The sequence below is a fragment of the Phasianus colchicus genome, chromosome 6, assembly GCF_987193195.1.
Source record: "Phasianus colchicus chromosome 6, bPhaCol1.hap1.1, whole genome shotgun sequence".
NCBI lineage: Eukaryota > Metazoa > Chordata > Aves > Galliformes > Phasianidae > Phasianus > Phasianus colchicus.
This window is the reverse complement of record NC_143441.1, coordinates 6310008-6335009: the sequence shown is the minus strand read 5'-3', so window position 1 is coordinate 6335009 and position 25002 is coordinate 6310008. Positions and strand designations below refer to the sequence as shown.

At 36.9% G+C, this 25002-nt stretch overlaps 1 protein-coding gene across 4 annotated transcripts in view; it reads right to left on the bottom strand.

Annotated features, from left to right (window-relative positions):
• BBS9 (Bardet-Biedl syndrome 9) overlaps window positions 1-25002 on the bottom strand; it is a 279729-nt gene that overhangs the window by 40316 nt on the left and 214411 nt on the right. The window contains exon 25 of one of the 4 annotated variants that reach the window (XR_016467632.1): window positions 9496-9673. The exons of the other annotated variants lie outside the window; for them this stretch is intronic. The gene's annotated coding sequence lies outside the window, so the exon portion shown is untranslated. The remainder of the gene's footprint in view (window positions 1-9495; window positions 9674-25002) is intronic. 4 annotated transcript variants of the gene reach the window in all.

The following is a 25002-nucleotide window of genomic DNA, read 5'->3' as shown; positions in this document are numbered from 1 at the left end:
TTGTCACTGCTTTTTTTCTGTGAACTGAACATCTCATGTGTACTGGCTTTTAGATTTAAGTTGTAATTTTGAAAGGCTCCACACACAAGGACAAGTTCAAACATTCTGTAGAGTGAAATCAGATGCTAAGGAATTCCTGAGGCAATTAAAAAGGCAGCTTTTTTCTGAATTATGTCCCAAATATGGAGCTTTATGGGCTTGGCCTAAATTAGTCTTGGAAAAATTGTTAAAAGAGTTTTCTTCCTTCCAAATTTCCTCTCTCCAAGGTGGAGCTCGAATATGCTGATTTATTAACTATATTTTTTCAAGACTGACGTTAACAACTACAGCATTCCAGACTGACATTCTTAAAAAAGTTTTGCCTTTTCTAAGTCTTCTTTCAACATGTCACAGAGAGAAATCGTGGGTTCTGGTTGATTTCACTGCAAGCGTACAGAAGCCACATTATATCACTGTCCACCAGTATAGATTTCTTCTTCTCTTGCATTCTATTTATAAATGAAAACAGATGAACTCAATAAAATGTAAGTCTACAGAATTATGGCTTCCTTTATCCTGGTGGTAAAGAAGTTTATACATAATTGGCACATAGTTTTATCCAGTGGTTTAACCTTTTTTTTTGAATTAAAAAAAGAAAGAGGAACCATTCAGTTTAAGAATCTGACAATTTACCTTCATTGCAATCCATCGCATCATCTTCTTATGCTAGCAAATATGGATCAACTAAACAGCACTGACATTATCCGATTCTAAGGAAAGCTTCCTTTTCTCAGGCTCAAGCCAAGAGACCAAGCAAACCAGTAGCTTATCAGTAATAGAAACAGGGTGTCTTAGGAAGATGGAGGCCAAATTCTCTTTTCACATTAATGATGTCAGGAAATCAAATCCCCTTTGATGGAGAGCAGAACTCTGTTATGCCAACACAGTATTAGTAAAACATAGCTCTCTATACATTTCATAGTTACGCGTCAAGTTTGGAGATATATATTAGAGTTTAATGTTTTGGCTTCCTGCCAATAACTCAGTTGGCAAGAACTGCTTTGTATTTTTAATTTGTTATTTTTGAGTCAAACAATAATCAATTATCAAATCTTTTATGTGCTTCATGGGCAACTGTAATGAACGCCAGTTCCAAAAATTGACTGTCACACAAATATATGGCAGCACCATGCATTTTTTGAAACAGTAATAAAATAAAAGGCAAAAAGGAAAGGTCCTCCCCACTAATTTGAGAACAGAAATCAGATCTTCAGCTCACGTAAACGGTCACAAGTCTCTTAACTATAGAAAAATGATGCTTATTATATATTCAATGAATTTCTGGCTTTTCATGAAAGGCACTATTTCTTTCACAGCTATCATGGACAATGCCGTAATACTGTTTTAATTTGTTATGAGCTTCTGCCTATCACTTGTCTTTGTTACGCAACCAGGCAGAAAAAGAGTTGATTCATCCCACCTACAGTTACAGTACAAAAATTAGGCATCCGCTCTGGGACACTAAAATAAACTGCTTTGATATAGATCACAAAGTATTCAAAACCAGAAAGAAATACACTATGTTATATAAAATATTCATCATAGAGTAGGATGATGGTTCATCCAAACCAATTTTTCTGCATACTCTAGAGCCTAAATAGCTAGCACTGATCAAACAACCACATTTGAAATTGCAGTCATGAAAAGCATTAATTTAATTATTTCATATTTCTTTTTCTGTATTGTACCAGGAGCCAAAAGACAAATCAATTATCATGTAGAATGTACATAGCAGTATTCTTTGATACATTATGAAAGAACTAACATTGCCTAATACAGTCCACATTACTTTCAACATTGTGAAACTATATGAGTTGAAAATCGACAGGATGTGTAACACTAATGTTTTTCTTAACACATCACTGAAGATAAGCTCTTTCAAGATCACAAAGCAGAACTGCTTCCTTCTTGAACTACTACATACTCTAAACATGTAGCTGCTTTGAAAAAACGAAACAAAATGGGAACAGATTATAAATTACAATTCATTACCTTGAAGTTCTTTGCACCACAAAGAGTCACACAGAATTATTTTCCCCTTTTTAATCTCTCTCTCTCCTCATTGAGAAGAAATTAGCTTTGGAAAATTTTAACAGTATGAACACATTCATGTGGATGAATACAAAAATTCCAGCTTTCAAGCCACTTTGGTCATTTGGCCAAAGACATACTGTATAATAATGCACACCTTGTTGTGTGCTGTAACTTGCACAAAAATATTATTCATACAGAGTTTATAATAACATACAGTTAGCATTATAATAATAAACATTGTTAACAAATCTTCTGCAGTTGGCAAGGATGCTGCTCCACCTTATGCTAGCCTTGCAGAATAAATCTTCACTTCTTAAACTTGCTTTAAAAAAAAGGTCTAAATCCTTAAGATTTTAGAAGATTGGGTTTTTGTTGAAACTACCTAGAAATGAAAATTATCACTGAATCGGGTAAAAGACAGAAACCTAAGAAAAGTAGCATTAAAATCTCAGATCTCATGCTACAGATCAAATATGTTCTGAACGCGTCTAAACATTTCCAGCTACCTTTTAAACACGAAGCAATGTAAATTTGTCAGATTTGAAAATGGGAACAAAGGATGTCAAAAATGTCTCTGGGCAGATTATTCACTCAGAAAGAGTCTTCAGTGCTGGATTCTACTGTTTCCCCAGTTCCCCGGGCATTCCCTACCTATCAGTCTACTGGCTCCTCCAAGGCCACTGACTTGCTCTCTTCCTGTAAACACTGCATTTTGGATAATTAAAATTCACTGAAGCATAGATGTGAAGTCAAAATTCTCCCCTTGATACTTCGAGCCAGCTGCCTGGGTTTACAAAATAGGTTGCATTTTAACAGGTCGTGCATCTGTTTTTCAGAAACTTCGGTTGAAAAATGTTTGTAATTTTTAGGCCATGATTTCCTCTTAGTTTAAATCTACTCTTCCCCTTTTCAGAATGACTATAGTATCAGTATCGTGCAAAGAAAGCTGTTAAAGAAAATTGCAATCAGTGTGCTATCTGAAAGTTGTCAACAACTCCGAAGTGTAATATAATGTATTCCACTTTATATATTCAACAAGAACCACTCATTTTTCCTTTTCTCTTTCCCTCTGAAATTATTGAACATAACATTTCCTTGAGAAATGTACCCTGAGTGGTCTTTGGTTAGATAATCCAGGCTGCGTTGAAAATTCCATCTGCTTTCTTAGGTTACATGAAAAACTTTATAATGGTAGAAGGGATATTCTCATTAACTGGCAGAAAAATTAAAGGAGGAGTCAGTGAAATAATCACAGTAGCATGCAAAGAAAGAATATTCTTACTTCCAGTTGCACAGAAAGAAAGACTTGATCTACGGATGATGAAGCATGTTGGAGAAGTTAACATTACCAAACAATGGGCATTTGGTTCATACTGCAAACTTTGGCAGAGACAGCCTAGCACTATAACCAGTAGTTGACACACTTGTTGGGAGCACAGCTTCAACCTTTCAGATCAGTCATTTAAATATATTATAATTTTAGTATCAGGAAAATGAGACCTGTACTTCTGTATTTGACGCAGTCACTAAGCTCTTAGTAAGAATGGCTCCAAAAACAAGAAGAACACAAAATGAACCAGGTATCTTTGGCAAATTTAAACATTTGACTATCCTCTTATGAGGCAGTCATTTGGGTGGTTCTTTCACTCTGGACTCTTACAACAAATTCATCTTTAAAAAACAAAGAACTTCAAGAGGGTCTTTGATCCCACCAAAGCAAAGTCAGAAACACTACCCCAAAATGTCATGAGATTTTTGGTGGTTTTGCAGAAAGAGAATATTCCAATGGGTAAGGAAAAGTCAGTCAAGAGGCTGTAGAAGTCATCCTCATATAAACGGGAGCTAGCTGGAACTAGAAGAAGGACATTAGAGATGAAATTCACAGAGAAAGAAAAGGCATTTTGTGAGAGAGAAGGGTCTCTTTTGTAAGACAGTTACTTCAGCAACACAAAGTCTGTAAAGCGTAGAAGCCACCATGTGCCATCCAGGCATAAAGAAAACCTCTTCAGAAAAGAAAATTCAATCGCCTTCCACTCATCTGTTTTTCTGTAGAGAAAGAAACTACAGACATTTAGTAACAGACATTTAACCCAGATCTGGCTGCCATGACCACATCGAAATCTCAGCAAAAATAAAGGATTTTGAAGCCCACAAAACCTTTCAAACAGGACTGTCACCTAAGATGGAAACAAGATTCAAATGCTACTGTTTTTATTCTAGTTGCACTGTTAACAAAAATCTGACTAATCCTCTGCAGCATTTGGATGCTATTCAGCCAGAAGTAGAAATACCTTACTATAAACACCGATATGAGTTTCAACTCGTTTCATTAGCACAACTGGCCTGTGGGATTCAGTGCCACAACCGTAAGTTCAACAGAATTTCCACCCACATTAGTCTGTCTGCCATTTAAATACTGAAAATCATGTGAAGGTTAAGATTCATCAACAGCGTTACCCATGTCAAAAGTTACCGAAAGTGAAAGGGCTCCGTTGATAGAACACCAGGTTAGGTTCATTGTGTTCTGCTGCTGGTATGAATTCTCCATGACTGCTTCAGTCTCATCTTTGGTCATTCAACCTCTACTCATCTTTAGAATGCGTGTATCGTTTGTCCACGCTTTACAGTAGATGATGAATCATCACAGAATCACAGAATCGTAGGGGTTGGAAGGGACCTCCAGAGATCATCGAGTCCAACCCCCCTGCCAAAGCAGGTTCCCTACACCAGGTCGCACAAGTAGGCATCCAGGCGGGTCTTGAATAAATCATATCTGGTTCTCTCTTACCACACTGTATTCAGCTTGCTTGGAAAAAAAAAATTTGCTGTGCCAATCACAGCACAAGAAGAGCAGGAGTCTTGAGTTTACTTATTTTCAAAAATACACTTACATGCACTAAAATCACAACTAAAATCAGCAATATGATCAATAAAAGATGATGGAAGCCTCTATGGCTTGTTTTCCAAAGAACCTGGGGATAAAACTTGAACTCTGTAATAGGGACAGCTAAGTCATTTACATTCCCCACCACACCCTGTATCTTCATAAAGAGGTGATAATTCTAACACTCAACAATACTCTACAAAGGAAGCTCCAAAAATATCACCACAGACTCATCCATCACTGCCTAACACAGGATGTGCTTAATGCTCGTCAATGCACCTCCATGCCATTAATGCCTTCCTTTAACTGCTCAATTTACTAGCACGATTCATTATAAAGTCAGAAAAATATCTAGTAACATTCTAAGAGGATACAAATTATTATTATTGCAATTGACATCAGACTAAACTACATTCACTTTCCCCACAGCTAACTCTGAGCACCAGGTGTGACTTAGAAGTCATACATTTCTGGGTAGAGATATGAAAAAAAAAAACATGACACTTGTCTGTGACTTTCTCTAATTGACTTTCTGGTTTGGTTCCGGAAGAGGTTTGTGCTAAGACTAATCACAGCACTTTTTGCTGCCAGGATCCTGTAAAATATTCAGCACCTTCAATTCCTACTGAGTGGCAGCACTTTGACCTTCACCTTCACATCACCCCAGCAAAACATTGAAGAGGTTTGGGAGTAGTTGCTGTTTATTTCCTTTTTCTCTCATGAAAATGATAATGCCAAGCCACCCTGTCTGGTTCATAGCACTGAAAGTTATCAAGAACTTCCTGAATATTTTCCACCGAAGTTGGTTTGCTTTATTTGAAGAATACAGAAATCCTGTAGTGAAGGTGAAAACTGCTGTGAAATCTCTGATCCCTTCCAGCAATTTCTGTAAAAAGTTACACATTCACATTTGCTTTTCTAAAGTCACTCACTACATTCAAAAAATAAATCACTGTCACTAACGACCACTAATCATCATACTAAGTTTTGTTTTTTTTTTTTTAATTCTCAAGTCTGTTTTCCCTTTGATTTTGTCTTTGGGGAATTGGTTCCAGCTAACACACAGCACACCCCTCTCTTGGCCAGCCAGCACTGACTGGAGGTGATTTATCCCACTGCCATTACCTAGGTAATTTGCCATGTATCATTACACTGTTGACCAGTGATCTGGGAGTCCCAGCAGTATCACTGGGATGTGAAACTAGCGAGAATCTACTATATGAAAGCTGGAGTTATTATACTGCTCCTCTCTGAGCTATTTAAGCTACTTTTAGGAGACCTTGGAGCTTGCTCCTTAAAGTACAGTGTTTATTTTCCATGACAGTTACAGACATAAAAGCCCAGAGCTTGATCCAAAGACTCTTGTAGTCAGTGGCAAACTTTCTGCAGACTTCCTCTGCATCAGAGTTCAACAAACGATTCACAGTAGCTATGGCCAGAATAAGACACTATTTTAAAGACAAAATAAGAGCTTATAACGGGTAAGCCCTAACATCTAACATGGATGCTGCTGACATCTGGGGAGAGGGGGAACACTCCACACTGCCAACTCACAAACAAGTATGATGGGAGTAGGGCTTATCTATAGATTCTGCAGATTTGCACAGCAAACAGAAGTCTTTGAGTTTGAATGTCAGATGAAAACGTCCTTTCCCTTCCGACTGTTCATGATTTTACACGTGGAGTCATTTCTACATCAACTTTGCCAGTTATCAGCTCTGACTTCCTACTTACAATACCTCTGTCTAATTTTTTTTAAAGGAAAAAACAAGAAGAAAAAGTAAAAAATAAATAGGAAAAAATGCACACAGCTTAACTACTGCTTGAAAAAGCGTATGGCTTTTGCAGACTAAGGATTTCAAAACAGACACACAACCTGTGTATGAGTATTATGAATATTTTACTCTGTGATGGAAGAAATTTTAAAATAGCACAAGACATGTATTATACCACAGTGATTGGGAACATAATTTCTCTAGTACAGAGATAGTTTACAGAGCCTCAGATCTGTAATTTATTCTTTAGGTTTGCTCATTTTTAAAATCTCATGTTGTACATTTAAAACATCTGTTGTTCTGAAAGTTCTGAGTTACAAGAAGGGAACAGAATCCAAAGAACAACAAGGTCACAACATGGCTAAATCACGCTCAGCTTTTATTTTTATATGAAAACTGCTTGGGGATTTATGAGCCAAAGAAAGCTGGTCCTATTACAAAAAGGAAATGAGCATACACCTTGAACTGACTAATATTTAGGGCACAAATTGTCACCAGGCCAAAAGATGGTACTTTCAGTAGCCGGAGTAATGATGTATAATCATGCACAATAAAGGTGATTAAAATAACAAAATATGACTAAGACTCTCAAATATTTTGACCCATTAATTGTAACAGAAAATCTTATTACTTTCAATATTCCATAGTTCTTCTCTGTCTCAGATATGAAACAAATGATTCCTTTTAAGAAGAAACATGCAAAGCTGTATTGTATTTTTTCTCTAATAAATATGTATAATGCAACATGAAAAACTATGAAATAACTTTATGAATGAAAAAAAAAAACAACAAAAAACCACAGGAAAAAGCAATAAAGACTTATGCAGAGGTTTTTGGTTTTGTTTTTCCCCAGAGACCTCAGAAAAAAGGGAAGGGAAAAGAAAAGAGGGACGAGGAAGGGGGAAAATAAAGAAAGAGGGGGAAAAATAAAGAAGAAAGGGAGGGAAAAAAGAGGGGGGAAAAAAAAAAAAGAGTGAAAGGGATAGAATAAGCATGAATTGTAGATTTCTAGTTTTGCATATAAAAGAGCAAAAGCAACCTCTAAAACATCTGTACTGCCTATTTTCAGTTAATGCACACTACTGCCTTTCCACTGGGCTCTAAAGCTAGCTGTAGGATCTTCCACCCTGAACATCCTTGTTTCACACCTACCTTCAAAGTGACACATTTAAGTTATTACATTATGCACGTGTTCACATGACATGCCAGAAGTTTGTGTTTCTGATCTCTAAAGAAATCAACAGCTTCCTATTACCAGTTAAGCAATATATTGTGCATATGAGTGCACTGCAGCATAACTGTGGGGAAATTATGTGCACCACCAACACACTTCTTTGTCCAGTGCCAATACATCCCTTGTGTCTAGCTTTTACACTGCACTTGTAAAAGCTCTTCTAAGGATGCCTCTATCTTATTAATTCCACAAAATAGATCTAAGCACACCTTGAACAGCAGCTGCACACGATCTTTTTTGGAGAATTCCCCAAGAAGGTCAGCTATGCTTGTTAAGTATTTAAGGTGTCTGCTTCATTTAAATCAAGTGGGTTTTTTGTGTGTTTTGTTGTTTTTTTTTCAAGTTTGGTAAGAGAGAACAATTCTACATAAATGAAAAACATGTGGAAATGTTCAACAGGTCAACTATGTAAAAACGTGTTATATACTGTGTTTATAGGTATTTTATTCACAGACAAGGCTGGCATTAGTGTTTTATTGATATCCTGGTGAAAAGCACATTAATCTAACTAAGGCTTGCAAACCGCTCTGCTCTGCATAATGATATCGACCACGTAGCAGCATAGTAACAATTATTTTCAAAACATTAACTCATACAATTTACATTATATCTTGACTGTAAATTACTTCTGCAAATCTGTACCCGGATTTGTTTGCAAGTAACATGTACAAATCATGCGTCCAATCAAAAACTTCAGACTTTCAGCATTTCTCAACTTCAAAGCAGTGATTAGAGATCCAAAACCACCTTCAGTGCAGGCTCATCTTCAGTCCAAAGTACTGGAGTTCTTATTGGAACTAATTAGACAATCTGATCCAAATAATCTAGTGTTAGATATCCTTGTGCCTGAGAACATTCAAATTTTGGGTGAAAGCAACTAGGCTTTCATAATCTTAAAGTAAGTAAACATTAAAGTCCTAAGGAATCACAGAATCACAGAATCACAGAATTGTAGGGGTTGGAAGGGACCTCCAGAGATCATCGAGTCCAACCCCCCTGCCAAAGCAGGATCCCTACACCAGGTAATAAATGTAACAGAGACCTTGAGAGTCTACCCCCAGAAAAAAAAAAAATTAAAAAATCTTATGGAAGGTGAACATTTGTGCCTGTAAAAAATCCTTACTTTCAGTGAAACTAAACGTTGTGATTGTGATTAAAATCAGAGTTAGGTGCAATGGTGCATAGCAGCTTCTATTTCTTGCTCCATGATGAGGTGGGTTTAACTGTCTCATACTCAACTGATTTGGCTAAAAATCTCAGTAGCCTCCTGACACACTACAAAACCTCTTTTTAGACCTGATTTGACTCTGGGTATTTTTAACCACGTATCTGAAAGCAACCCACAATTGCACAGTTCTGGAACTATATTAACACAAAACATTTATGTTTTTCCCTTTTAAACATGCCAGATCCCAGCAAAGATGAGTAATTAGTTAGGTACTGCTAGATGCTAGCTTAGTACTACTAAGTACTAGTTTAGTACAACATTTAGGATTCATATAAACTGTCACCTAGGGAGTTGTCCTTACCTTGCCATACAACGAGTGCACTTAATGAAGTGGAAGTCCCATACTGAATGCAGGAGCAGCTATGCCAGGAAGTTGTTAGCTATGGGGCTCATGGCTCAGAAATCTGCTTTCCATTTACACCTGTGTGAGCCAGGGTCTGTAGACAAGTTCTCTTCTTGAAACAAACCTTTGGTTAAGGCTGGAGGTGTGAATAGTGAATTTGAGAAAATGCATGTAGGTTATGTCCTGTCCCAGACATTAATTATTTCAGAAGTAACCACTAATGCTGAATTTTACTTTATTTTTTATCAACAGGCATGCATGGTAGAAATGGTAAAATTTAATGAGATACACCTGTAGTATAACTGCTGTTATAGACTGATATATCTATCTATATTAAACCTAGGTTATAAACCTACGTATAAACCTATGTGCAATATTTATATATTCAGGGTAACTGGACAAACAAAATCATACTCTTTGGATTTCTTCTTAGTAATTTTAGATTTGGAAAAAAAATTCTGAATAAAAAACCTCAAGTATATATGGAAGTGGCTTTCATCACAGAAAAGTACTGTATTCCAGAATTTAAGATCTAGTTTTGCAACTGATATAACTAAGAAAAAATCTGAGTACTAAACACAGATAACCTTCAAAGTACTCCTTTGTTTTTGAAGGGACTGCATCTGCAACAACTGTGTGAGGAGAAAAAGATTTAAAATATATAAATATATATTTTATATATATATATATATATATATATATATATATATATATATATATTTTATTTCATATATATATATGAAAAAACCTTGTTATGAAAATCACCTTATGCACATACTTAATTCTACTTATGCTACAATAATAGTGTTTGATTTTGAAAATGTTAAAACAATATTAATCTATACCTGTTCAGAAAACAGCAATCTCACCCCCATAGAAAAAAAAAAAAAACCAAAAACATGGACTACACAAATTAATTAAAAGAAAAAAAAAAAAAGCAAATTGCAATCAGCTGCTGGAAATGCTCCACTGATTTGAACTTCTGTCTTTAAAGAGAAGATGTCAGGCCCTCTGATCCTCAATAACTGATGTTACTCCACCTTTCATATAAAGAAACAGATACTTCAGGTTATATATTCATACTAATTGTTCTTATGTTAGCATTCTCCAAGTAATATCAAATCCTATTTTAACCACTGATTCTTCCGCTGAAAGGAACCTACATATGAGAGCATGAACCCACACACTCCATAAGAGTATGTTCAGAACCTTAGATGGAAGCATTCATAACATCAATCCTGGAAAATGTATTTTATAACACGTCAAGAAGAGTGAACAGGTTAATAGAATGAATATGTTGTGCTGCTTTTTTAAATTGCTGTTAATGGAAATAATTTTTTATGATAAACTCTTCTGATTTTACCTAGATTTGCCATGGCAAATAAAAAGCAACCTTCCCTCCTCATGCTTGCTTCAAAGGTAAATGACTTAATTGCTATGCTATTTTCTTTACCTTATCTGAAGATCTATTACAAGTATTGAATAATAAACCCATGTTCCCTGTTTCCTCCTCAATCTTTGCAGTCTTTAAAACACACCATAAAACATTCCATACCAATAATATATACACATATGTAAACAGCACTTTCTGCTTTGAGTATCAAATCAGCAGCTGCCAAGTGAAGAGGAAGGAACTCTGAATAAGAAAAACAAAAGCCTTCACAAGAAAGCATCACACATGTGGTGAATATCAGCCTCTTCATTGTTGACTACATGATACAGTTCTGATGCACATAAATTGACTACTTCAGCACACAAAAAAACCACCCAAAGATAACTAATTTTTTTCTGATTTTAGGCTCCAGAATCTGAAAGTGGCATTGATCAGTAGATTTCAGGTAGTCCATATATGTCAGGGTCAGATGAAGTTTAGCACAAGTAAGGACACTCTGTCTGCCCCCAGAGCAAATGGCATCCCACTTCTCTTCTTCTCTCCCTTCTTTATCTTCTTCAATGAAAACCAGGGAGACAACTTCAAGTCTCAAAGATCTCAGGAAACTGGAATTTGATGAGAAAATCTAATCAAAGGTGTAAAATGGTCAGCTGAGTTTCAAATGATTTTCTGATCCTATCTATTTGGATTTTTCCTCTTCTCCTTGCTCACTACCAAAAGTGCTCATGACAATTCTATTAAGTCTCTCAGAAATTAACCTGAGATGCCTACTCCCCAGGTGCTGGTGTTAGCCTAGGCCACATGAAATACGGCACTTCAGGGCATCTCAAGGATCAAGCCAAGGGATGAATGTACCTAAGCTTTTACTAAACTATGTTTCATTTGCTTTTCCTGAAGTTTTATGAATCTCCAGTATTCTGGTCCAATGCATTTGCTGGACTGAATCAATTTGGATGTCCAGGGGCTTTTTATTCCTCAAGCAGCTGCTTCTTTCTTTATTTTTCTTCATTTACAACCATTATGTATAATTTAAGAGCAAATTTTTCTAGGATGCAATTGCTTCCTGCGAGGCCCTGATTTCTTCGTAATTTATAATTTTAACTTCCAAACTTCTTAGCAAGTGCCACTGATTTAGTACACCACACAGAGGATTTAATGAAATGGTACAAGTGAAAGACAAATGCCTGACAACTTGGCAACAGTTTTCACTGGTGAGACGGGACTGTTTTAAGGCCACAGAACTTCTACCATTAAGCAAACAGAGGTAGTAACTCACATTTTACATGTGAACATCTGCAACGCTGCATAAAAACATATTTTAAAGCTCCTTCCAACGAGATCCAGTTTGGATATATAATACTGGAGATGAACAATCGACCTTCTTGTGATGCACATGTAATGAATGTGCTGCTGTATAGAAAAGTTTTTTTCCTACTAGAAGAAGGAAAAGAATTCCAATGAGAGTCGCCATCCAACTCACACAAACACAAACCTTGAAAGGCCACAGAGATTTCAAAGGAGGAGTAAAGATGAAGACATTAAGCACTGTCAGTGAGGAAGGGATGACACATATGAGAAACACATGCAAGCTGAGGCTGGTGGAATTTTTCAGAGACAATGCAAACAATTTTTAACTGAAGGCAGAAAGTGAGGAAAGTCACATGGCATTCGTTTTCTTACAGGACATATTATTTACAACAGTGTTTTTTAAGATTGAAACTATGCTAAGCCTACTTTCTGGGATTTCATCTGAACATCATTTTAGAAGTACTAAAGAACAACTCTGCTCCTGCTGAATAAAAACAAAGCTCTCAAAAAAACACAGTTTCCTGAAGCAAACACTTAAACTACAAGAATTCTATTTCTCTGTGATTTCCATTTAACTCATGTATGTGGGGAATGGGTGAACTGTGAGGTTTCTGGTAGCCTTATCAGAAAATATAGAGAATACGAATACTGGGAGAAGGAATAGGAAATCTTATAATGAAAAGCATGATATACAGCTCAAAACCCTGAGACAGAATTGTTTTCTCTAAACATCTGGCTTTCTTTTGAGGGATTTTATATCCGTAATAATAAATAAGTGAGGTTTAGGAGCGCCAGTTTATTAAGTATTTAAAAATGGCTCAGCCACAGCAGCTGCCTGGATCTCACAGCATGTCCAAGTAGACCAAATGTTGCCTGTTGGTAACACTATATTCTAATACAAGTATTACTATTATGGATTGATACTAATAAACACAAGGTTTAATTTTAAATGGGGCTTAAAAATCCATTTCCTTCCTTTACCATTTGCTATTTATTTTTTAGCTACTGCATATTCCTGGACAGTTAGCAAAAACCTTAAACATTTCATCACTTTGCAGTACTCATGAAAGCTTCAGCTCAAACAGTACAATATTTCTAAATTAAAGATTATTTTCCGGAATCAAATAGGTAAATACACACCATGTCTGTATATTTTTTCTTTTCAAACTTTCATTTTAGTTCATACCTTACAGTTTCAACTCACCGATTCCTATCGTCTGCACTGAGGCTGAGGGACAGTGAAAGAACAGGCTTTCAATGTCACCACCTCTAGCGCCCAGTCTCTTGAATACATCTTTCACTCTTAATAACAGAAAAAAATAAAAATTAAAAAATAAAAATAAAAATTTAAAAGAATTTATTTAATTTACAAAGTTCGTAGACTTCATTTCTGACACTAGACAATGCTTACATTCAAGTAATTAATATTTTTTACACTCTGGATACACATTTGAAATAGGCTATTCGGAATTTTTATTGCTTTAAAGGAAATTTCTGGATGGGAGAAGGATGGTTGAATTGCAATTAAAATTTGCTGTAGAGAATCACTGCAGATCAAGTTCAGTACGGAGAAGGAAAATAAGATAACTATAGTGCTGCAGAGCTGTGAGAGCTCATTGTTAAGAGCCAACAGACTATTGATAAAGTTAGCTAGATCCCGTGCTTATTTAGTGTCCATTTTAGTCACTGGATTGTAAAAAAACCCAAACATATTGTTTCCTCTAGCTTGGACATGAAATAAGGAAATCATGGAGGAGAAAGTTCTTCAAGAGTAGTTGTGTATGACCACCACAATGACTGAAAGAGGATGAGATACATGACATGTAAAATATACAGAAAAAATGTGAGCATCTCTCCAAAACTATGCAGATTTCAAATTACTCCAACAACACTGACTAGCCCTTCTCAAAGTTAGATGCAAAACCACACAAAAAGGGGGGCTCAGTTTGGAGACCCAAATACCCTATTGAGTAGATAACTTTTACCTTCTGGCCACGATAAGACCAAATCCAATCCAATATACAGAGTTTGAGTAGTATGTGCCAGCGTGCATTCTAGTATTTACCACATGAATGGCATTTTTTTTTTTTTTTTGCCTAACATTTTGTGCTGTGATATAAAGATGACAATTAAAATAATTCAGGCCAAAAAGAAAGTTTCCTTTAAAAAATTATTTCAATCATCTGGAATTCTTGGAAGAGAGTTGTATAATCCAAAACACAGCCTGCATCAAATTGATGCAAGTTCACTAAATGGAATCTTTCTTCTCCTCCAAGAGACACTGCCAAAAATGCATTTCAGATTTTGAGCTGAATTTGTTGAGATTAACTCCTAAAAAAACCCCAATGTTTGCAGCATACCAAATACATACTAAAATATGTGCAACTAATGGATACAAACGATCATTCAAATTATTCAGTGATTTAAGAGCAACACGTGGTTAATCTGAACTAGCTTAAGGTGTTTCTATTTCGATGAATGTTATAAAACTGGAAACTGCTATTCTGCAAGTTTCGGTTTCATCTATAATTAATTCAATAAATCAACAAAATTTCCTAGATCATTTGATGCATCATTTAAAAATGCATGAGTAGTAGGTTGCTTGTTACCTGAAAGTATTGATTCGAGGCAATTAGAATCAGACTGCATAAGAAAGAATTAAATAAATATAATATATACTATATTATATTATAATATAATATAAAATATAAATAACTACAAGCAATTACCCAAGATAAGATGCTATTTTTCAAGTTCTGTGCTAAATGCGAGGTATATTTGATATATGCTTTTCAAGATGCAATTTCAGTAAAGGAAGCTCATGCTCCCTGAAGAACTTGCAGTTTCTACTGATACAACAGATCAAAAGACTGCAAATGTTGATGACCTGCAACCATTAGACAATTATATTTGTAAATTCTTAAAGTGCATGTTTCAGGAAATAGAAATCTTGTTGTATGAAAAATTGTCTGGATTGATTACATTATCAGATGCAAACTGTTATTATTGCTGGTCTTGTTTCCCTGTTTAAGCTCTTGATGAGAGAGTCTCCAAGGTACTCTTAGCAGTGTTTGCACAGCAAAGCAATGATATATCACATGTGGCAGCCAACAAATATTTTCATGCTGATTAAACAGGTTTGTACAACTCTGATTAAGATCCTTCTCCTGTCCTAGCTTTACAACTAGACCTTCCAGTTTACAAGTGAACTTACAACTGAACACTTGCAGAATTTGCACTCACAGCTAATAAATTATATTAGCAAAAAAATTACCTCTAAGTTGCTCTTGTTTCTTTTACACATCAACATTAAAACAATTTTATTCAACTATCTACTGTGCATTTATTGCACGTATCTTCACAAACAAAAGTAAGTCTGTTCCCCTGGTGATGGGTGCATCCTAGTAGAATGTACCTAAGCTTATGCAAACTTGTGCAGGGGCCCCATTCAACACATCTTTCAAGAAAAGCAGGTAGCATTTATTTTCTATTATACTTATTTTTCTTACCATAGAATAACAGAACCATAGAACTGCTCAGGTTGGAAAAGACCTTAAAGATCATCAAGTCCAACCACAACCTAACCATCCTACCCTAACTCCCCACCACTAAATCATGTCCCTGAGCACCACATCCAAACAGTTTTTAAACCCATCCAGGGATGGTGACTCAACCACCTCCCTGGGAAGCCTATTCTAGTGCTTAACAACCCTTTCTGTAGAGAAGTGTTTCCTGATATCCAACCTAAACCTTCCCTGGCACAACTTGAGGCCGTTTCTCCTCGTCCTGTCACCAGTGAGAAGAGACCAACCCCACTCTCTCTGCAATCATCTTTCAGGTATTTGAAGAGAGCAATAAGGTCTCCCCTCAGCCTCCTCTTCCCCAGACTAAACAGCCCCAGTTTCTTCAGTGTCTCCTCATAGGCCATATTCTCCAAGCCCTTCACAGCCTTGTTGCCCTTCTTTGGACCTGCTCCAGCACCTCAATACAATTTTACATGAAAACTAACGCTCAAGGAAAACCCAGATTCTTTTGTAAAGCCTAACAGATGTCTGAGAATTTAGGGTTTTGTTTTTAATACTTATATAATTCGGGATTGCTCTGAGGTGTGGCCATGAAAAGCCTTCTAATGGTTGCCACTGCAAATGAAAGGCAAATGTTTCAGACTGCAACCTAACAAAGTCACATTATTTCACAAATATTTCTGGGAGGAAACACAATTACAGTTTGTTTTATAATTCTAGAGCAGGATGAGCTGTATTCGAATTATACTTCAATTCAGCCAAGTTTTAAGAATATGCTTTATTTATTCTATGCTTAGGCAATAATGATTATTACTAGATTTTATGTTTTTATCATGTGTAACAGCTTCACTGAATATATGTATTTTCTTAAGACAGAGTAGTAAGGAATACAAAATACATAGCAGAGTAAAAGTTACTTATGCATTTTCGTATATATTTTGATGACTTAGGTATTGCATACTTGGCAGGAGTCTGACCTCCAATAAACTGCAGATTTTTTCCATTTTTATAATATGTATTTTAAAAGTAATATTTATGTACACCAAGCAACAAAGCAACATGGAACATTTCTGTTCAAATTAGCCCATACATTCTGTGCAGAAACGTCTAAAATACGCTATCAGCATTATGAACCACAGGCATTAGACACAGAAGCAAAAAAACTTCAGCAATTCATCTTACAATTGGTTTGTGTTGGTTTCTGGCTCTGCCAACGAGTGTTTGAAGTCAGATGTGCTGGTTTGTGCCTACACTACTTCCATACTGTGATAGAACACATCAAAGCCTTTGCACTATTTTCAAAAGCCAGTTTAATAAAAGCAAATGAGCCAGTGACATTTGTAAAAGAAACAGCACTAGGCGCCCAAATTCCATTACATTTCAAAGGACTGTAAGAGCTCAACTCCCTTTAGATCTTTAATGCTAGCTACATACCATTTATCAAAACAGTAACTATTTGATACCTACTAATGTAAAGAAAGATGGGTGCCGAGAGGCAGCTTGAGCATCCTAAAGTCAGTGACTTACATATATCAATTTAAACTTATATACGGTGCCTCCACAGCCATTACCTAGTAACTACTTTATTGCTTCCTGCCAAGGGCCTCCTCCACTCTATCACAGCCATTAAATAATACACTTGGGCTCCCACACCTCTTCCACACCACCAGCCTACCACTGGATCACTAACCACGCAGTTGTAATCCCAGGCTGATGAGAGCTCAGAAAAACAAAAGACAAAACCAAAAACACAGACTTTCAAAAGGATTTGAGAGTATTTTCAAGGAACGCTATTAAATCAACTGGGTGTACCCAAACCAAGTTAGTTTGTTTTGTTTTTTTTTTAATACTGACTTTTATAACTTTAAAAATAGTTTAACTCTTCAGGCTTTCTGTGAGAGGAGGAGATATTTGAAAGTGGGGTATCTTCCTGCAGCTCTTTAATCCCATCTAGGCAGCTTTTCATTCTTGAAGTGCGTGCTTTCTCCTTCATGCTTTGCAGAGAAAGAGACTGTCACTCTTCTCACCCATACAGTCATAGCATACAGTGTTCAGCACAAAAGTGAAGAACACAAATCCGTTAGGCAACTACTCCCTCAGTCTAGATCAGCAAGAAAGAAACTGACAGCAAAACCGAGAGGCTGACCTCACGTTGTTTTGTAACATAAGCACTTTCCACCCAAAGGGCAAAAGTCAAGGAGGGTTTGATTGTGGAGTCAAAATAGTCCTACCAGTCTGTTTTTTTAGCCTCCCTTTCTTCCTTCAGATTATTCCACTCAACATAATCTACAATGTTTAGCGATAAACCTGCTGGCACACAATTTATAGAGAAACAACACTTGACTTTCTCTCAGCCACTTATCTTTTTGAGCAGTCAAATTAAAAAAAAACCCACTATGTATAGTGTCTCCTTGGTGTCTAGACTTTTTTATTCTTTTTTCCTCCTCCCTCACCCACCTTTTTTTTTTTTTTTGGTATGTGCATGGGACTTCAAGGTTTTAAGTTCTCCTTCCCAAAAGGACATAATAGATGCTTTTACACAGAACTGAAGGCATCCAGTAATGCACGGTTAACCATGAAAAGTAACTGCTAAAGGATGGTAAGGTCAAGTATCTGTCTATTTTGTAGAAACAAACACCATTAAATTTATACTATTAAAGATTTGTATCTCCTTGAATGCAGTTCAAGCAAAACTGAGATAATTGCATTATAAGAATCGGTAACAACTTTATTTTTATGATTAGGCAAATGTAAGGAGAGCAAAGGGGAATTAAAAAAACACTATTAAGGAGGAGACTTTCTTACTTTCCTGAATCTGGGAAACACCACTGAAGAATGAAAAGAGGGAAAAAAAAAAAGAAGGTGAAAGGCCTTTTGTAATTGTTTTGGAAAACTAATGGACAGAGCAACACCTTTAGCATTGCTGCGTTACTATGTTAGCAGTCATATCACGAAACAGAATAACTGTTCTGATTTTATAATGGGACAAATGAATGTACAGAAAATGAGACTTACTAAAAAAGAAATGTAAACAGTATCCCAACATGAATTCAAAAAAAACATCTATGACTTGGACATTCTAAATGATGAAAAGAAGACATTTTCTGTTCAAAATTTAACTTGTACACCAATGCTGACCAATTTTTCAGTTAGATCCAGTTTATTATGGAGGCACACAAAAATCATAAAACCGTGCTGCCTTTGAGTTTCTCGTTTTGTGTTCACTAACATGACTAAAGAGAGCTGAAGCAAGTCAGAAAGTTTCAAGTGAACCCTGGATTGTAAAAATATTAATACATATTGCAACGTACATTCTAGAAAGATAGAGGCCAGACAAATTATTCTCATATTTGGATCTTAAACTGAACATATCTTTTTTTTGCTCAGTGATTTTTACAGAAAAAAAGAGACACTTGCTAACGCAAAGAGAGCTTTAATTCATACTAGAGGAAGTAGGTAAACAGTGATTGATCTTATGCAACAAAACAAACCTAGAAAGAATGGTATTTGAAATTTCCTCATAATTCTGGAGTTTTCAATTTTTAAAATTTTTGCAACATGCACAGGAGAAAAAAAAACAAAACAGCTTTGTATCTGCTCCTATTACAGGTATTTTTTCCTTGCATTTTTTCTCACATATATCTGCTTGTTTTCCATACAAAATCAATTTATCACTTATCCCTACACAGTAAAAAGAGGCTACAGGGAAAAAAAAAAAGTCTGATTTATACATCTTCAAAATAGAAAGAATAATTTCAATAGGAAAGAATCTCAGCTAATTCTGACCGCAGACTCTGCATATGTCTGCATACATGGATGACAAGTAATAACAGACTGAGTTTCCAGGCATGAGATTTAAAATATCAGAAGTTTTCATTCATATATTTATAAGAAAATCGGTTATATATGTGATTTGCACTTTTTCAGTTGAATATTCCTAAAACCTACAAATGATACTGTGATTATGCTTTAAAGTACAAATAACCTCTGCCTTTAAGGTAATGTTTTCTCTTTTATGCTGAATTCAAACTAACTTTAAATTAGAAACTCCCATGGGGTTTTGAAATTCAGTTTGTTCAGAATCTGTGGTCAACTTATGGTGTCCACTGAAGCTGACCATTAAAAAAAAGTTCAAATTAAGCATACTTGACAAAGATTTCTTTTGATTGAAAAACAAACAAACAAACAAACAAAAAAACCAACATAACATCTTAACACTTCCTACTACATTTCTGCAACACAGATCTCTTATCTGCTTCTCGCAGCTTTCTAACACGTATTAAAAGATAACATGGGACAGGGATAATGCTGTTATCCCAGAGTATGGTGTTACATTTGCAGGCTCTGCTCTCATCCTCATGGGGAATTTCAACCACTCAGATATCTGCCGGGAAAAGAACATGGCAAACTGCAAACAATCAAAGAGATGCCTGGAGTCCACTGAGGATAACATCCTGTTCCAGGTATTAGACAGACCAACTAGAGGCAAAACATTACTGGACGTGGTGCTCACTAATGCAGAGGAGATCATTCAATAGGTTAAGACTGGAGGCAGTCTGGGCTGTAGTGACCACGTGTTGGTCAATTTCATGATCTCACGGAATATGAGCTGGGCAAAGAACTCATAGGGTAGGAAGGCATTGGAAAAGGTTGCCCAGAGAATTTGTTGTTGCCCTCTCTCTGGAGGCCAGGTTGGAAGGGGCCATGGGCAGCCTGATCTAGTGGGTGGCAACCCTGCCCAGGGCATGGGGATTGGAACAAGAGGATCTCAAAAGATCCCTTCCAAACCAATTAATTCTATGATACTATGACTCTATCATAGAATCTAGAAAAAGTGTACGTGCAGTAACTTGACTTGGCTTTTACAGCAATAGGAAAGAGTATTCCCGTGTGCAGGCCATATGTAAGCTGTGTACAACATTGGAACTATGAATAAAAAGACGAAGAACTCATTTACATCTGGTTTTGCAGACAAAACAATTCATTAATATGAAAATTCACAGAGTGCATGGCCGTAAATTGTTGACTGAAAATTACACTTGGAGACAGAGAAAGCAATGGAATTTTAATACTTTGAGCCTAAGAATGAACATCTCAGAGCTGCTACACCATCAGTATGTGCCAAATACATTAATCACTAGAGTGAATGAAACCTATATTATATTTATATGAAAACATGTGAAAAAAATGATTCAATTAGAAAAGGTAAATTTGTTGATTTTCCTTAAATATCCCACAAAAAAACCAACAGTTATCACGACTTAACTAATCCCACCATCCTGCCTCTACAAGCATCTCAAAATGCAGGCAGATTTTTAGGGCAGATGGGATCAAAAATCCCCTGCGCCAGGCAGTATGCCTTAGCTTTCCATGTGACAGGTAAGTGGGTCTAGGATGTCCTCCATATTTTCTCTGCAGTGGTCTGACTGAGGTACCCTGGATTCAAGGGTTGAGATACCCTAAGCTCAGCAGGTAACTTTGTGCACAGCTGTAGCAGACAGAGCTTCTATAATCCTATTGTCCAATAGAGAAAACAGAAGTTCTCAGTTCCTCAGTTTGTGAGACTTGAAGGGTCAAATATCTACCTTAGGCAGTATGCCACTAAAAAATGACATCATTCCAGACAGCCTAAATTCCACCTATGCTCCTGTGCCACAGCTTGTGTCACAAAACTTCAGAATTATCTGAGCAACATAGCTCATAAGATAAGGATGTGCAGGAGAATTTACGTTGCCTCTATTTGGTGTTGGTCCCTCAAGAAGAGAGTTAAGTAATTAAGCCTCTATTGTGGTGATAGGGTCAAATTCCTCCAAAATGTAGCTAGAAAAATATAGATAATGAAGCTTGTAGCAAGGAATAGTGCTTCCAACTACTAGGATTTGGCAGCATGTATAACTGAGAACGCCCATGTGCACGTGCACACATACCTTCTCCAATGCCAGTCTAGAGGATGCATCGCTATTACAGAAGTAGGACACAGGAATCAATTCTCCTCTTAGCCTGAAATAAAATCATAATGTACGCCACTCATAATGTTCAACTGCCAGGCCAAGGACAATTTTCATCTGTGAAACTCCCTCCTGGGACATACTGGACATTTTGCATTAGACAGTCACTACTTAAAAGCAAAAATCTTCCCGGAAGTGTTATCAGTACACAGCTTTCACCATCTCACTGAGGGAAGAAGAGATTCAGCTGCAGCTGAGCTAGTCTTCATGCATGCAGTAAATGCTGCTTTGCATGCACACTGTCATCTTGTACTCCGTTGTCTTCTCTCTTTCCACTTCCTCCCTCCTGTTTTGTACCCTGACTGAAAGCTCAGGCACAGCCTGCCTTGCTGCCTACAATTTACACAGCAACTACTATCACAGGGTCATGGCCTGTGAAATGAATCCCAATGCACTACAGCACTGTAAACTACCACCACCAGCAGGCCTGCCAGAGCAAATTAACTAAATATATTTTGGTAATGCATAGTTCCCAATTGCTACTTAAAGAGTTTTGCTTACTGATTTATGAATGTCAGTTTTCTACACTGAATTACATGGCTATTAGTGCAAACTATTGAAATTCTGCTTTATTTATGCAAAACACTTCATGGGCAGATCTTCTGCTGGTATAAACTAAAAGCTTCAAAAGAAAAACAGTTTATATAACTGCCTGTCCTTTTATCCACATCAACTTCTGCCCTTGTGATAACCATTCCAGTCTAACACAATGCACATCTGTACCTGAATTCTTCAACCTATGGAAGAAAGTATCTGTTAGGGTTGGATGCTAGTACACACAGTGAAACTTTTCCTCTGTACCTTGACACTGCACATACCTGTGGGGGGTGCTAATTGGATAGGATAGGGAAGGTTACAGCTTTTTCTTTGCTCCTTCATTATTGGAAAAGCTGTCCTTATGTTTTAGCCATGAGGCAGAAATTGATGGAGACTACAGGACCTCACTGACATTTACAAGGTTTTCCCAGCAGTAGCTGGTTGCTACAACTTGGTCTAGACTAGAAGAATTTAAGAAGTTTCCTTGTAACCCCTGTGGGAAATGGGCAACTGTGAAAAGTGTTGGAATTTCCTGATAATGACAGCATCCTGCCCTATAGGTTAGCATAAATGCTGGTGACAGCAACAATGCAGCAGAAGTGGACTTTACCAGTTTGCTGTGGCAACAGGGAACTTCAATTTACTTTTCATTTTTCCTCATTATGAGAACTGATGTGTACCTCGAGAGGCTCCTGACACGCTCATATAGAGTTCTACAGTTAGAGAACTGAGTACACACAGAAAAGCAGAGAATACACAACACAGCAAGATTATCTTAAAAGTTTATAGCCATTTTTAGTGATTATTCATTACTCATGCTTATTACAAACTCTATAATTAATACTCTCTTCAGCCTATTTTTATGGGGTAATTACATCAAAGAAAAAATTTACGTACTGTAAAAAATCATGCATGGAGAAAATTATTACATACACCTCTTCTAGTCCACCTTTACTTCAGAATACAAGCAATCTTAACAATGGCATTATGACTTTTTAAAACAAATGAAAGAATCTCGTGACTGTAATGGCAGAACAATCGAGAGATACAATCACCTGAAATACACATCTGTCATACCTGTACATTTTTTACAACAACAATAATCCATTTAATTTTTTAGTAGAATTAAGAAATGTATGCAGTGTTATTTTTAGCTACGTCTCCACCACCACTTTTACAGAAGCCTGAAAGTAGAGCTTTAAATAACTGGTGAACATTGTTTTTATGTAAGGAACAGGATGTCCAGTCATGAATTCAAAAAATATATAGATCATGCCATCCACCCAATAAGATCCTTCCACATCTTAATGAGCAAAAGCCACAGGATTTAAAGGGTTTTGTTTTCCCCACTTGATTCTAAACATTGTGAGATTCTGCAAGGAATCAGCTCAAGCAGCTGCATATCCATTCATCATTCGATTGAATAGATGAGTTAACTACAGTGACATGCTATTATGCTTTTTTTTTTTCCTCTTTTTCCTATCTTTTATGTATTCAGAACTTGTCCAAAACATACATCAGGACTACAGAAAACTGTATCTTCATCTGCCATGCTTGATCAGGCTACAGAAACAATGGTGGGAGAACTGCAGCTACCAAAGACAAGTTCAAAGACCAGACAGAAAGTAAGGTCCATATGAACGGGGGTCTGCTGGCTTCAGCTGCCTGATACATCATAAAGCAACATTCATTAGAAATCACATTTCTAATTACGTCGATTACATCCAAGTCCTTCACCACATTTTTCTGAACTAAACTTCAGCAGCCAACTGAAAATACAAGCAGCAGACCCACAGCAAATGAAGGGAGACTGTAACATCAGATGGACACAAAAGCTCACAGGCATCTACAGCTACTTCCAGAGGGGCTGCAGGCCTCCAGGTACACCAACTGGGCGGGACAAAGACAGAGCAGGAAGATGCTTGGAAAATGCCTTGCTTTGGCACTGTTTTTAAGGCAGAATAGAAGATGGAGATGTAATGGCGAGCAGAGGCCAAGAATAAGAGAGAACAGGTACATTCAAACCAGGAACACTTCATGTATAGCTTGTAGTTGGACCAAGCCAGGTGGCTTATCTTAAATTACATTACACTACTGTTATGCTTCTGTGAAGTCAGAATCCAGCCCCTCGTGTCTCACTAACAACTTAGACACGAGACGATTTTGCCTTCTGTCAGGCCATTACGAGGCGCTACAGGCCTCAGACCTGTCCCACTAGGAGCCATTTTATTTGGCCACCTGAGCCAGTAAAGATGGCAGGCAGCAGTTGATGGCGACGGGCCTGCCTCTGGGAGAGGTTTAGTCACTTGCTAACTGCGCCAGCTGGACTCAAAAGCGAGCTCAGTAAGCTGTTTCATGGCAGCGATCGTTCCTGGTTGTTGCTGGCACAAAATGCTTTAATCTCTAAACGTCACCAGCAGGTTAGTGCTGCCTTCAGCCACGAGGAAGAGAAGAGGAAAAGAAAGAGGAAGGGGAGAGGAGAGGAACAGAAAAGAAGGGAAGGAAAGAGAAAAGACCTATTTCTGATGTTGTTTGCTGCTGTCATAAATTAGCTCCCTGATTCTAGTGCCACATAAGAAAATTGAAGCAACAAAAATGAGCCTGCCTTCTCTGCTCAGTTATAATTGCTAAAACCTTGGAATTATTTTCAAGTTCATCCTGCAAAGGTTTTCCTGGAATGTCAGGCAAGGAAGTA